The 14,283-nt window shown below is 37.3% G+C and overlaps 1 long non-coding RNA gene across 1 annotated transcript in view; it reads right to left on the bottom strand.

Moving 5' to 3' along the window:
* The window catches only part of LOC309507050, a 269,877-nt gene that overhangs the window by 144,076 nt on the left and 111,518 nt on the right, over positions 1-14,283 (bottom strand). The window lies entirely within an intron of this gene.

Below are 14,283 nucleotides of genomic sequence, written 5' to 3'. Positions count from 1 at the left end.
TTTTCTTTGGAATTGGAACAGTGAGTGGAGGAGTGTAAAATTTGGAGTTGGCAGTTTGAGGCTTTGAACCATCTCTCTTTGCCCAACCTTCCTGAGATTGAGTTATGTCTTTTCTTGAGATGGGTCTAAGTAGCAAATGTTCAGAGAAGTTATGAGCCATTATGTGTTCTCTGTACCTCCCCTGTAAAGAGCCATACATTTTTCTGACAAATGCTCCTGGTCTCAATCGCCTTTGTTTTTCCAGAATTTAGTGTTTCACGATTCCGAACCATCACTCAACATGGCAATTTGTGTCCCTTGTTTTACTTGGCATGGAGCTGTCATCTTCTTTGCCATCTGCATACCTTTTCAAATCCCCTAACAACAGACCACTCCAAAGTGGAAAAATGCCAAGATAGTTGTCAAAAACGACATCAACAATGCCTAGGCAGAAGTACGCATTTTCTTCATCATTTGTAGTCTTGGAATCCTCTTTTCCAAGCTCTTCCTGTATCTCCTTCAAGACCTGCTTGAATTCATATGTGAAGGGAGATCTGCCAACAATTGTGCGGGCATTTGTTCTGTCCACATAATTTTCTTCCTGAGTAACATTCTGTAAGTTGTCAGTCTCTTCCATGTCGGGAATCTTGCCTTCTTTTATTAAGTCCTTGAATGCCTTCAGATTAATCCTGACAGTACTGGTGTTGTATTTCCCGATTAATACAGTGCACAGTGAGTGGAAGATTTTGAGGGCTGTGGTCATTGAGGTAGTGTTTTGCAACCTGGCAAATGCAAATGTTGCAAAATCCTTCAAACCTTTGTCTGCCGTTTTTCTCCCAAATGACTGAGAGACAGCTTTGAGCACATGTGCAGAACATATATGTAGCACTGTAAATGCTCTGATATCCTTCCATGTCTTCAGTTGTGAACAAATGTCAAAAGCCCTGTCCAAGTAGCTGACAATGCTCTCCCTGTTGAATGCCAGAAGAACACTTTGGAGTAGTGCCCATCTATAGTGTGTTTCTATCTGATGAACTCTTAGTTTTGTATACTGTGACAGTTTTCGGAGGAACTGCATCATCCAGAATGTGATTGGTGGTATAGAGTGTTCATTTGTCAGCATTTCACAGATGGGGAGGGGAGGTGCATTTTGACCACATCCAGGCAGAGTGAGAGAGTAGTAAAGGACTCTTTTGGTCTGACCAGGAACTTTTGATGCAACATTTCCTGTAGCATCTAGGTATAAGGTCAGTGGAGTCTTCTTTCTTAGGTGTTGCACAACTATGCTAACTCCTGTTTCAGTATACATGTGCACACCGAAGGGGTCCACTTGAAAATGCTGTATGTACAGGCAAACTGCTGTAATATTTAAATATGGACTATTAATTTTCCGGGAGTTTTAATATGCTGGCTCTTGAAGGCAAGGGTACAACAGGGTTTTTTCTGTCTGAAACTGTTGTAGAATATATTGGTCCACAGTTGTCTCAGTTTCGTTGAACCGTGCAGTGGAACAATTGTTTGCCATTTATTTCCGTTCACTTTAATTATGAACCTTTTTGAAACCACTGTCATCTTTCTCCATTGTTTTTTGTTCCCTTGTCTGATACTTCCTCAACATCAGTGACCACTTCCTCCACTTGCACTATACTCTCCAATGACACATTCTCTTGTTCATCTTCTGTGTCAGTTTTGTCTGATACTTCCTCAACATCAGTGACCACTTCCTTCCTTGCTTCTTCTGTCCCACTGTCTTTAGTACATGCTTCTGTAACATGTCTCTCTTCACTAGTTTTGTCTGTGTTGCACTGATGGCTCCTCAGTTTTACAATCAGTTGTTTTTTTATCCATATTACCTGAGCATCATTCATCTGTGTTTTACTAACCAAATATCTTACTCCATTTCGATTTGTGGTCCACATGACCCATAGCCAATTACGGTTTTTATTATGATCTTGACCAAACAGAGTTTGAGAGAGTTCAGACCAGATTTCTGAGGAATAGCCTGTATCTCTCTTTGAAATGTTAATACTCTTCATTGTTCTGACCAAAGCATCCATCCCACCAGCCATTGCACACAAGTTTTTCATCTGAACTCTCTGTCTTTTTTTAACTCTACCCATTTTGTTTCAAATTGCCTGTCGAAGCTAGGACAAAGGGAACAGACAAAGCTTCAACCTTTTCGTCAAGATACAGTCAGTTTGTCTAGTAAAATATGTTGGCAATAAGACAAGTAGGCCCTATGTAAGTAATAGTGTTGCACGGTGTACCGATACTTCAAAAGTATCGCGATACTCGGAAATTAAAAACGTCACGATACCTACATTTATCAGTATCAATACAAAAAAAAAAAAAAAAAAACGCCTCCCTATGGACGTCTGTGTTTTTTTCCTGACGCACGCAGCAAAGAACCTGCCGCTGTCAGTAGCCGCGTTTCCATTACCCTTCAAATTGCGCAAATTGAAATTGCGAATTGAAAATACTTCCAATGGAAACACGTCAATTTCGCAAAAACTCCCATTTATCGCAAAAAAGTTTTCACGCTCGCATGAGGTGGTTTTTCAGGCAATTCGAAAAAGGAATATTTCGCAAAACTGCAATGGAAACAGTTTTTGCGCATTTACAGGTCACCTGACTTAGATGGCGCGGTATGTTTGGACAGAATACGAGACAGAGTTCTTTATTAAATTCATAAAAGACAAAAGAATGATAGAAATGCTGGATTCTAAACCTCATAGATGTGCCACAATCAAGACCTCGGAGCAGAAATGAGTGAGAAACACCCAGAAACACCTCATGTGCTGTAAGTAAGGATCTTTCCTTGCCATTAATGCTTGGATAACAAGCCTACGTTTCCTTCCATTAATAATAATAATGTCTAGTGCGGTACGTGGCTGTGATATAAACCTACCAACGTCCGTTGCCATGATTTTTGGAATGACTTATCGCGAGAGGAAAAAATTACGCTGTAGTCGCATAACATCGGCTAATGGAAACGCTGTCATTTAGCAATCGTTTTTATAGATATTTTTTAAAAATCGCAAAAGTTTTGCGCAAATCTGTAATGGAAACGCGCCTAGTGTCATGTCATGTGACAAAACACTACAGCGAGATGCATGTGCGAGCACAAGTGGTCCACGACTCGTAGAAAAAGATGACGCGAGGAGTGACATATGGAAGTACGTTGCCTACCTTGCTCTGTTGCACGGTGCACCGATACTTCAAAAGTAAAACGGAAATTAAAAACGTCACGATTCCTTAATTTATTAGTATCGATACTTCTAAGAATGACCGCGTTCGTGTCCGTTTTTATTTCGGCTCCCATGTTAACTGCCTGCGTGACACACGGACGCGTGGAAAACGTGTGCATGCTAGAAATAGAACCAACGCCTATTTTTCACGCGACACGCAAGCGTGTTGGAAGCGTTTCCAGGCAAAATAGAATAGGAAAAGATGTTTCTATGTCATTTTGACACGAATACATATTAATAAATTAAAGCTGCAAGCAGCGATGAAAGGGCCCTCGCACCCGTGCCGCCGCCACCCGGTGGCTTTAGGAAGACAGAGCATGGTTGGACAATGTGCATTTAAGGAGGTATATATAGTAGTTGCTAGCATGTTTAGTATGTTTTTAGCATGCTTAGTACACAATAGTTAAGTGGTTAGTACTGCATTACTGTGTTAACCATGTCAGTTTCTGTTGCCAGTAGGTGGGGCTATGTCTATATCTGAATATCGCTATGTAGATGTGTTCAGTGCAGGACTTTTATCAAACATGTGGAGTTTGGGGCAGATTGGACATTGTATGCTTGAGTTGCAACAACTTCCTTTAGCATTTCTAGCATGTTTTATGATGTTTCTAGCATATAACATATTAATTTTGGGGTAGATTGGACATTGAATGCCTGAGTTACAGCAAATTCATATTTAATTGCAGTAATAGGATGCTTTAACACTTAGCTAAGTATTTGATTGCATGTTTCTAGTATGTTGCTAACATGTTTAACAGTTGGTGACACTTTTTTATATGTTATTAGGAGTCCAGAATAGTGTTAAACGTCACTTCCTGTTGCCAGCAGGCGGCGCTATGACTATATCTGAATATGAGCATGGACTTGTGTTCAGGAGATAACTATTATCAAACGTGTGAAGTTTGGGGTAGATTGGACATTGTATGCCTAAGTTACAACAACTTCCTTTAGCATTTCTAGCATGCTTTAGAACTTAGCTATGTGTTGCTAGCATGTTTCTTGCATGTTACATATTAAGTTTGGGGCAGATTGGACATTCCATGCCTGTGTTACAGCAAATTCATATTTAATTGCAGCAATAGCATGCTTTAGCACTTAGCTAAGTGTTTGCTAATATGTTTCTAGTATGTTGTTAGCATGTTTAGCACTTGCTGGCACTTTTTTATATGTTATCAGGAGTCCACAACAGTGTTTAACATGTCACTTCCTGTTGCCAGCAGGCGGTGCTATGACTGTAACTGAATGAGCATGGTCATGTGTTCAGGACAGAACGCTTATCAAAAGTGTGAAGTTTGGCGCAGATTGGACATTGCCTTCTTGAGTAACAACAACATCCTGTTTCATTGAATTAGCTAAGTATTGCTAGCATGTTTTAACATGTTTCTAGCATTTTTAGAAGTCAATGGCATTTTTAACATGTTGCTAGAACGGCATCAACGTGTTAAACATGACACTTCCTGCTACCAGTAGGTGGCGCTATTACTATAACTGAATATTCTCATGTAGATGTGTTCAGGCCATGACTCTTATCAAACGTGTGAAGTCTGGGGCAGATTGGACATTCTGTGCCTGAGTTACAACAAATTTCTATTTAATTGCAGTAATAGCATGCTTTAGCACTTAGCTAAGTGTTTGCTAGCATGTTTTAGCATGTTTCTAGTATGTTGTTAGCATGTTTAGCACTTGCTGGCACTTTTTTATATGTTATCAGGAGTCCACAAGAGTGTTAAACATGTCACTTCCTTTTGTCAGCAGGTGGCGCTATGACTATAACTGAATATGAGCATAGTCATGTGTTCAGGACAGAACGCTTATCAAAAGTGTGAAGTTTGGGGCAGATTGGACATTCCATGCCTTCGTTACAGCAACTTCCTATTTATTTGCAGCAATAGCATGCTTTAGCACTTAGCTAAGTGTTTGCTAACATGTTTCTAGTATGTTGTTAGCATGTTTAGCACTTGCTGGCACTTTTTTATATGTTATCAGGAGTTCACAACAGTGTTAAACATGTCACTTCCTGTTGCCAGCAGGTGGCGCTATGACTGTAACTGAATATGAGCATGGTCATGTGTTCAGGACAGAACGCTTATCAAAAGTGTGAAGTTTGGGGCAGATTGGACATTGCCTTCTTGAGTAACAACAACATCCTGTTTCATTGAATTAGCATGCTTTAGCACTCAGCTAAGTTTTGCTAGCATGTTTTAACATGTTTCTAGCATGTTTAGAAGTCAATGGCATTTTTAACATGTTGCTAGAATGGCATCAACGTGTTAAACATGACACTTCCTGTTACCAGTAGGTGGCGCTATTACTATAACTGAATATTCTCATGTAGATGTGTTCAGGCCATGACTCTTATCAAACGTGTGAAGTTTGGGGCAGATTGGACATTCCGTGCCTGAGTTACAGCAAATTCCTATTTAATTGCAGTAATAGCATGCTTTAGCACTTAGCTAAGTGTTTGCTAACATGTTTTAGCATGTGTCTAGTATGTTGTTAGCATGTTTAGCACTTGCTGGCACTTTTTTATATGTTATCAGGAGTTCACAACAGTGTTAAACATGTCACTTCCTGTTGCCAGCAGGTGGCGCTATGACTATAACTGAATATGAGCATGGTCATGTGTTCAGGACAGAACGCTTATCAAAAGTGTGAAGTTTGGGGCAGATTGGACATTCCATGCCTGAGTTACAGCAACTTCCTGTTTCATGGCGAAACATCAAAATTTGTCAGGCCGCCGAGGACCCGCCCTTCGACGAAAACTCAAGATCTTCGCAATTTAACATCGCAAAGGCCTTAAGATTACACTCACCAAATTTGAAGATGATCAGATTAAAACTGTAGGAGGAGTTCGTTAAAGTACGAGGCATGAAAATGGCAAAAACTGCACAAAAATCTGAGAGGAAGTTGAAAATGGCTGACTTCCTGTTGTGTTTAGGGCTACGCTCCAAGAGACTTTTTTGTAGGTATTAGGTCCTTACATGTATGTACCGAATTTCGTATACGTACGTGGAACATAGCGGGAGGCGCACTCCGTTGAACTTTTATAGGTGGCGCTATCGAGCCATTTTGCCCCGCCCAATTCTGAAACCTATATCAGATGTAAATTTTCGCCAGTTCTGATGCGTGTGCAAAGTTTCGTGAGTTTTCGAGCATGTTTAGGCCCTCAAAAATGCGATTAAATTCGGAGAAGAATAATAATAATAAACAGAGCAATTCCAAGAGGGTCCTCACACCATCGGTGCTCGGGCCCTAATGACATTTTGATGTTTGAAAGTTTTGACATAAATACAATATAAATGTAATTTAAAAAAATATTATCGATTTTCAAATATTGCACCTCTCAATACAGAACGAATTATTCTGTAGCCTATTTTGCCGTCAACACTGCCGACGTTGTCTTTGCTGCTATATATTTATGTTTAACATGAAGTATAGGCCTTCCACAACTCTCTCCCCACATGTCAAATATATCACCAATGAGGCTTATCATATGTTACCAATATTAAACATTGTTTAATATAATCGCTGTTCATATTTTTATTCAAAGTTCAGAATCAAGATAAAGCTCTTATGTTTCTTATGATAAATGAGATAATGCTGCTAAATTTATAAAAAAAATTTACCTTGAATGTCATTGCTCTAATTTATTTTTTATATTTTTATATTTCATATTTTGTTCAAATGTTTAATATATCTGCTGTTCATATGTTAATTTATTAGTGTGTTATATGATTAGAATGTTGTCCCGGTTTTAAAATAAAGCACAGCAATGATATTTGAGAGTGTTTCTCCCTTTTCAGGAAAAGTATCGAAAAAGTATCGAAATCGCAATACTTGACTTGGTATCGGTATCGAAACAATAATTTTGGTATCGTGACAACACTAGTAAGTAAAGATACAGTAGGCACTTAAAAAAAAAAAAAAAAATTAAACAAATGATTTAGGGCTGTCCATCGATTTAAATCATTCATCAGATTACATTTACATTTTACATTTATGCATTTGGCAGACGCTTTTATCCAAAGCGACTTACATTGCGTTATCCTATACATTTATACATAGGTATGTGCAATCCCCTGGGTTCGAACCCACAACCTTGCGTTGTTAACGCAATGCTCTTAAGCTACAGCTCTATTAAAAGATTAATTACATATCTTTTTTTATTGATTTATTGATTGATGACTTGTGAGTAATCAACATGATTGCATTACATGATTACAATTGCATATTGATATTTGCTGAAAGAACGTCCCAAAATATGTTACATCGCCTTATTGTTACAGACAGAATCATTTAGATACCAAAAAAAGCCTATTAATATGTTAATACCAAATGAAATAATAATAAATCATAACTGTGCAAGGACCTGTTCAAACATAGGGTGATCATATGTCCCTTTTTATATACATATAAATGCACGTGTATTTATCAATTATCTAGCAAAAAAAAAAAAAAAAAAAGTGATTCATTTTGAGAATCCAGTAATTTATTTATATTTTGAAAATGCATTTTCAACATTAAATTCCACTATTTAATTATGAATGTATTCATGCATTTTTAATGGTGTACCTCGGTTTTTTTTTCTTGGGTTTTTTTTATGGTTTATTTTTGATGGTTTAATATCTCATTTATTAAATCATTTTAAATTTACTCTTTTTATTATCAATTAAAATATCCAGACATAAATCACTTTGTCACTAGATTCATACGCTGATTGTTGATATCTGTGTATGTCAGCATAAGCTTATTTTTTTTATCTCATGTTTGTTAAAAGATTTAAACTGACTGTTATAATATTGCTAGATCTCATGCCGCAGTAACACGCGGTTTGTGATGTGAAAATATTAATGGAACAACTCAATTGTTAGATTCCAAAGACATCAGTGAAACAGGTTATTTCATGATGATTATATAACCATCAACAGGTAACCATCATCACCTGATCTCATTTCACTTTAGCTTTCTTTGCTGCTGCAAATGTGTTTGACAAACACACTGTCACAGCAGCCAAAAAAAGACAAAAGATATAATAAGAGTTAACCCTCTGAGGTCTGAGCTGTTTTCTGGGCGCTGGAGGTGTTCTGACATGCTCTGACATTTGTGTTTTTTTTCTGTTACTAGTGATATTTTCATGGCTAAAGTCTAATTACACTGTATTCAGCACAAACTCTGCTACAATAATATATCAGCAGCATGTATGTAAAAGTTTGTAGTTTTGAGATAATGACATTTATACGTGGTTTGTGAAAATACCAAAAAAAATTCTCACTGAAATAAGGCCATGAAACCCATACTGATTATTTCTTCACAAGACTTTTGAAAATTGTATGACATAGCCTAGAATATTTGCTCCAAAACTATGTGAAAATCACCCTGACTGCTCATTCAGATAAGACAATATATTGATTTAAAATTTCTAAGACGTGTTTTGTGTGACAAAGCCATATGCGAAGAGGCGTGATCATCTCATGAATATGTAAGCTTTTAACACCTGAGAAAGACAAAGACACTCCCCTAACTGCCCTATTAGGAGCGATCAGGCCCTGTCATTCAGAGCAACCTTGCACAAAGAATGAGGAGATTTAAAAAAGAATGGCTTTTAGATTGTTTGGATTTATTTACAACACAACACAATCCAAAAATACAAATGACAAAAGAGCACATTGAAAACAATGATCCAAAGACAGAGACATTTGTGCCATTCCTATAAACATTGTACATACCTTTCATTTCCAAGGTGTTTGATTTTCACTTTACCATGTTCATGTACAGAGACTCATGTGAATGTTGAAGTCAGCAGGACTCAGTTGCATCTGGTCCCTGAAAGAAAAAAAAAAAGAAAAAACTGTGAACATACTGATATCAAGAGAAACTATAGGGCTGCACGATTTTGGGAATAGATTTTAGATTTTTCTGGTTAAAATTTATTTTTAAAATTCACAGAATACACACACACACACACGTTTCCAACAATATATAATGAACACCAGGTTTGTTGTGCCTTGTAGGCATAGGCTATGCAGTGCTGCATAAAATAATAATAACAATAAATTAAATCTTCCAAAAGATTTCAAGAACAACTACGCTAGAGAAAAATATATTGATTATCATATGTTACTTCAAATGTTTCCATTCGTTATGATGATATGAAATGAGATAATAGTAAAAACATAAAGCCTAATGTTTGGTGCATTTTTCCTTTCAAACGCAATCGCGCTCCAAAATATGATACATTCAAACCCACAGCGCGCTCCAAAATATGATACATTCAAACCCACAGCGCGCTCCAAAATATGATACTCAAACCCACAGCGCGCTCCAAAATATGATACATTCAAACGCCATCGCGCTCCAAAATATTAAACATTATGGTTATAGGGGAGCGCGGGGCACAACCTAACGCGGGGCTAGTTGTAACACGCTTGTTTTAAATACTTTCGCACATGCTTGGATGACGAAACTTTGTGTATTTACTAGTTGCCATATCAACACTATATAGAAAAAAAAATCCGCCAAAATTATTATTTTTTTGGAAGATATCCATAGACATTTATTAAATCATAGCAAAAGTAAATTTCTTACTTAAGTTAATTTTTCATCTCTATTTTTTGTGTTTATTTAAAATAAGACAAATCTGATATTATTTTAATCTCCAATATGTTATTTAACAGTTGAGATAGTTATTTAATGCTTCGCTAACTAGCAGAAGACACTAGCAGGGTTTAAACCCCAGTTGTGCAGGCGGGGGCATGTTGTAACACTGCGTTACAATGTGCCCCTATTAGAAATATGCTATTATATTCTATACTTTTATTAATTTTATTGGGAAAACGTGAGAAAAAGGTGAATAAAGACCGAGTCAATGTTCAGAAATGACTAATTATTTATTTGTTTTGAACTATGTTGTATAGCTGTGTTTTCATGTGTTCGTAGTCAAAACTCAAAAATTTGTTTATATTTAATTATTAAAAATTGCCATTATTTTATATGAAAAAGTTTTTTAATTGTATTTTATTTAGAAAATATTTTAGTTTGTTTTGTATATTTTTTTTATTAGATCAGATAACATTTTAAGCTGTCATATGTTATGTTACAATGTGCCCCACACATGTTACAATGTACCCCACCTATGGGGCATGTTGTCACATTTCACTTCCATTCTTTCGGGGTATGTCAAGAAAAAAGTATAATACTGTATTAATAAAACAAAACCACATAATTGTACTAGACATGTGGGAAATTAATGTGGGAAAAAATAAATACTCTGAACCATAAGTAGATTTACACAAACTGAGAAAGTCAAAAAGCGTTAGGTTGTGCCCCGCTCTCCCCTATACATCTATGTTTGAGCAGATATCCACAAACAGTATTTAACAGGAAACACGGGTCTAAATAGTATAATATTCACCATATATCTAGCAACAGTTCAACTGCAATGTGAAGTTTATGCAACAATACCATAAACTAATAAGTAAGAATTTCTTACCTTACATCTTTCTTGTCTTCAAATCGCGTTCTTCTTCTTCTGAGGTAAATCCAATATAAGCTCAGACGTGTCTTCCAAACTCGACGAAAAGCAGAGACTTGTGAAGTTTTTTGGTGTTTTGTGTTTGAGGTAACGAGGGCGTTCGCGTTCCATGTGGAGATTTGCATGTGAATCTCTTTTGCGCGAGTGGGCGTGTCAAATTAAAAAGTAATTAGCAAGCGTTTGAGAAGCTGGACATCCTGTTGGTTTTATACAAATTACTTCAACAGAGAATATTTGTTTTCAGTTTGAATCCGATCATTTAAAAGTACACACTTAAATGTGTATAAAGGTATATGGCTCATAAATGTGTGAGAAGTATTCGCTGAGTTTTGTTTCAGTTTATAGACGTGCTCAAGAAAAAAAAGTTCACCGCGACGGAGAGGCAGAACCCTGTTTATTTTCTTTATTTTACAAAAGCACAATGTTTTGATTTGATTGTAAGTGGACACATACAAAAGTAGAAATATCACAGATAATTTTTTTATATTTCTTTTTTCTGTATAACCATAAATGACGGAGTAATTTAAGTTTATGTTGCTGCTATGTGAAAAAAATCCAGCAAAACGCGTCGGCGCGTTTCTCGACCTCAGAGGGTTAAGAGCCCAACTAATGGATCACTGATCAACACAGTGATTAACACTAATCACTGTTATGGTGACTTCAAATGAAACACATTAGAGTTAAACCTCTGTTAATTCTCAATAAAAAACTTTTGTTGAAGTCTGACAGAAATAAAGTCAGTCTGGTTTAGTGTTGCACGGTGTACCGATACTTCAAAAGTATCGCGATACTCGGAAATTAAAAACGTCACGATATCTAAATTTTTCAGTATCGATACAACAAAAAAAATAAAAAAAAGCCTCCCATATGGACGTCTGTGTTTTTTTTCCTGACGCACGCAGCAAAGAACCTGCCGCTGTCAGTGTCATGTGACAAAACACTACAGCGAGATGGCTGCATGTGCGAGCACAAGTGGTCCACGACTCATAGAAAAAGATGACGCGAGGAGTGACATATGGAAGTACGTTGCCTACCTTTCTCTGTTGCACGGTGAACCGATACTTCAAAAGTAAATCGGAAATTAAAAACGTCACGATTCCTTAATTTATTAGTATCGATACTTCTAAGAATGACCGCGTTCCAGATTTGTAAGGCCGGCGACACACTGGCTGCGTGTCGTGTCCGTTTTTATTTCGGCTCCCATGTTAACTGCCTGCGTGACACACGCGTCTGGGCGCAGCTCGAGACGCGCGGAAAACGCGTGCATGCTAGAAATAGAACCGACGCCTATTTTTCACGCGACACACAAGCGTGTTGGAAGCGTTTCCTGGCAAAATAGAATAGGAAAAGATGTTTCTATGTCATTTTGACACGAATACATATTAATAAATGACATTTTGATGTTTGAAAGTTTTGACAAATACAATATAAATGTAATTTAAAAAAATATTATCGATTTTCAAATATTGCACCTCTCAATACAGAACGAATTATTCTGTAGCCTATTTTGCCGTCAACACTGCCGACGTTGTCTTTGCTGCTATATATTTATGTTTAACATGAAGTATAGGCCTTCCACAACTCTCTCCCCACATGTCAAATATATCACCAATGAGGCTTATCATATGTTACCAATACTAAACATTGTTTAATATAATCGCTGTTCATATTTTTATTCAAAGTTCAGAATCAAGATAAAGCTCTTATGTTTCTTATGATAAATGAGATAATGCTGCTAAATTTATAAAAAAATTTACCTTGAATGTCATTGCTCTAATTTATTTTTTATATTTTTATATTTCATATTTTGTTCAAATGTTTAATATATCTGCTGTTCATATGTTCATTTATTAGTGTGTTATATGATTAGAATGTTGTCCCGGTTTTAAAATAAAGCACAGCAATGATATTTGAGAGTGTTTCTCCCTTTTCAGGAAAAGTATAGAAAAAGTATCGAAATCGCAATACTTGACTTGGTATCGGTACCGAAACAATAATTTTGGTATCGTGACAACACTAGTCTGGTTAGTAATAAGTGAAGCTGGTAATGCTGTTTGTGGAGTTGTTTAATCCTCCTCTGCTGAGATCTTCACAGATTTAATGTCTTCTTTTCTCTTCAGTCGATTTCATCTTAGGCTGTGGCTGAAGTCAGTTGTAGTTCTTGTGTTTCTGCTTGTCTCTTTTTCTGTTCTCTTCTTTCCTTCAGTGATTCTGCTTGTTAACAGGCTTATTAAGGATGAGATGACTCTATATTTAATATACACAGGTTTTGCGGCTCAGATAAGGTCCAGTTCTGGTTTATTTCTTTGCTCTTGGCTGACATGTGGCATTGCTATGGCCTGCTTGTGGCCCAGATCTGGCAAACAGGAGTGATCCACCCAAGGGCCGTCATTCCACGCTGCATGAGGGCCCGATCAGCATTCCACATGTGCCAGATGTGGGCCGGATCTGGGCCGAAACAATGTTGCTATCTGGGTTTTGACACCTTCTGAAGATCAGAGTCTTACAGACAATGTTTCATGCTGTATGTTGAAACATTGTCTGTAACGCTGAGCAACCGAGCTCAGACCACCTCCTCCAGGTAGTCTCGGGTTCGGTACTCTAGTGCGCACCCGGGTCCGATGACAGCGTTCACATTAGCGATTTTTCATGCGAACCGTGCCCCGGTCCGCACTAAACTGCCAGTGTGAAAGCGCCCTTAATGTCTTCTTTTCTCTTCAGTTGATTTCATCCAAGGCTGTGGCTGAAGTCAGTTGCCGTTCATATGATTCTCTTTCCTTCAGTGATTCTGCTTGTTACCAGCAGGTGTTCATCATTAATGCTCAATCATCACTTAATAACGAATCTGATTCAGAGTTACTTTAACACTCTTTAGAGTGGAACCAAAAAAAAATTCTGAGCAGAAAGCAAACAGGATTACCAGCTTCACTTATTACTAACCAGATTGGTCACGCCTTAATTTTGCAATATCTAGTATTGCATTAATATTGCATAAGTATTACTAATATATAGTGTAACCAGGTGTTAAGTTGCAAAGTCAATCACTGAACTGGTTATGAAAGCCTGGGTTAAGTGAACCACATATAAAATGTTTTAGTGCTTTTCTCATCCATGGATGGAATGTTACGCTGGTCCTTTAAGAAACGTCACTGTCTGGAAGTGTCGCGAGAGTGGTCTGTGAGCAGCGCGTTTTCCCAACGTGGTTTTGGATGATGCTCATGCGGACACTGTGTCGAATCAAGGCCACAAAAGTCGATGATGTAACCAAAATAGTGAGAAATATGCACTTTTAGTAGCTTGTGAAGTCCTTCTCAGTGTTTGCTTGGCCGGATGGCTGTGTATTGTGTTGATTGATGGTGATTTCTGTTGAGACGCATCTCTGTGTGGGGAAATCCCAACAACACAATTCTCTCGAAGCATAAGTGATGAACTATCATCAATACCAGCGTAACGTTAAGATTATTTCGTGTATAATTTGATGTGAACCAGTGTTTTTGATTTGTGGTAATTTTGTTTAATTAAGAG

This window comes from Leuciscus leuciscus (genome assembly GCF_965113295.1).
Source record: "Leuciscus leuciscus genome assembly, chromosome: 9".
Lineage (NCBI taxonomy): Eukaryota > Metazoa > Chordata > Actinopteri > Cypriniformes > Leuciscidae > Leuciscus > Leuciscus leuciscus.
This window is presented reverse-complemented; position numbering and strand designations above follow the sequence as displayed.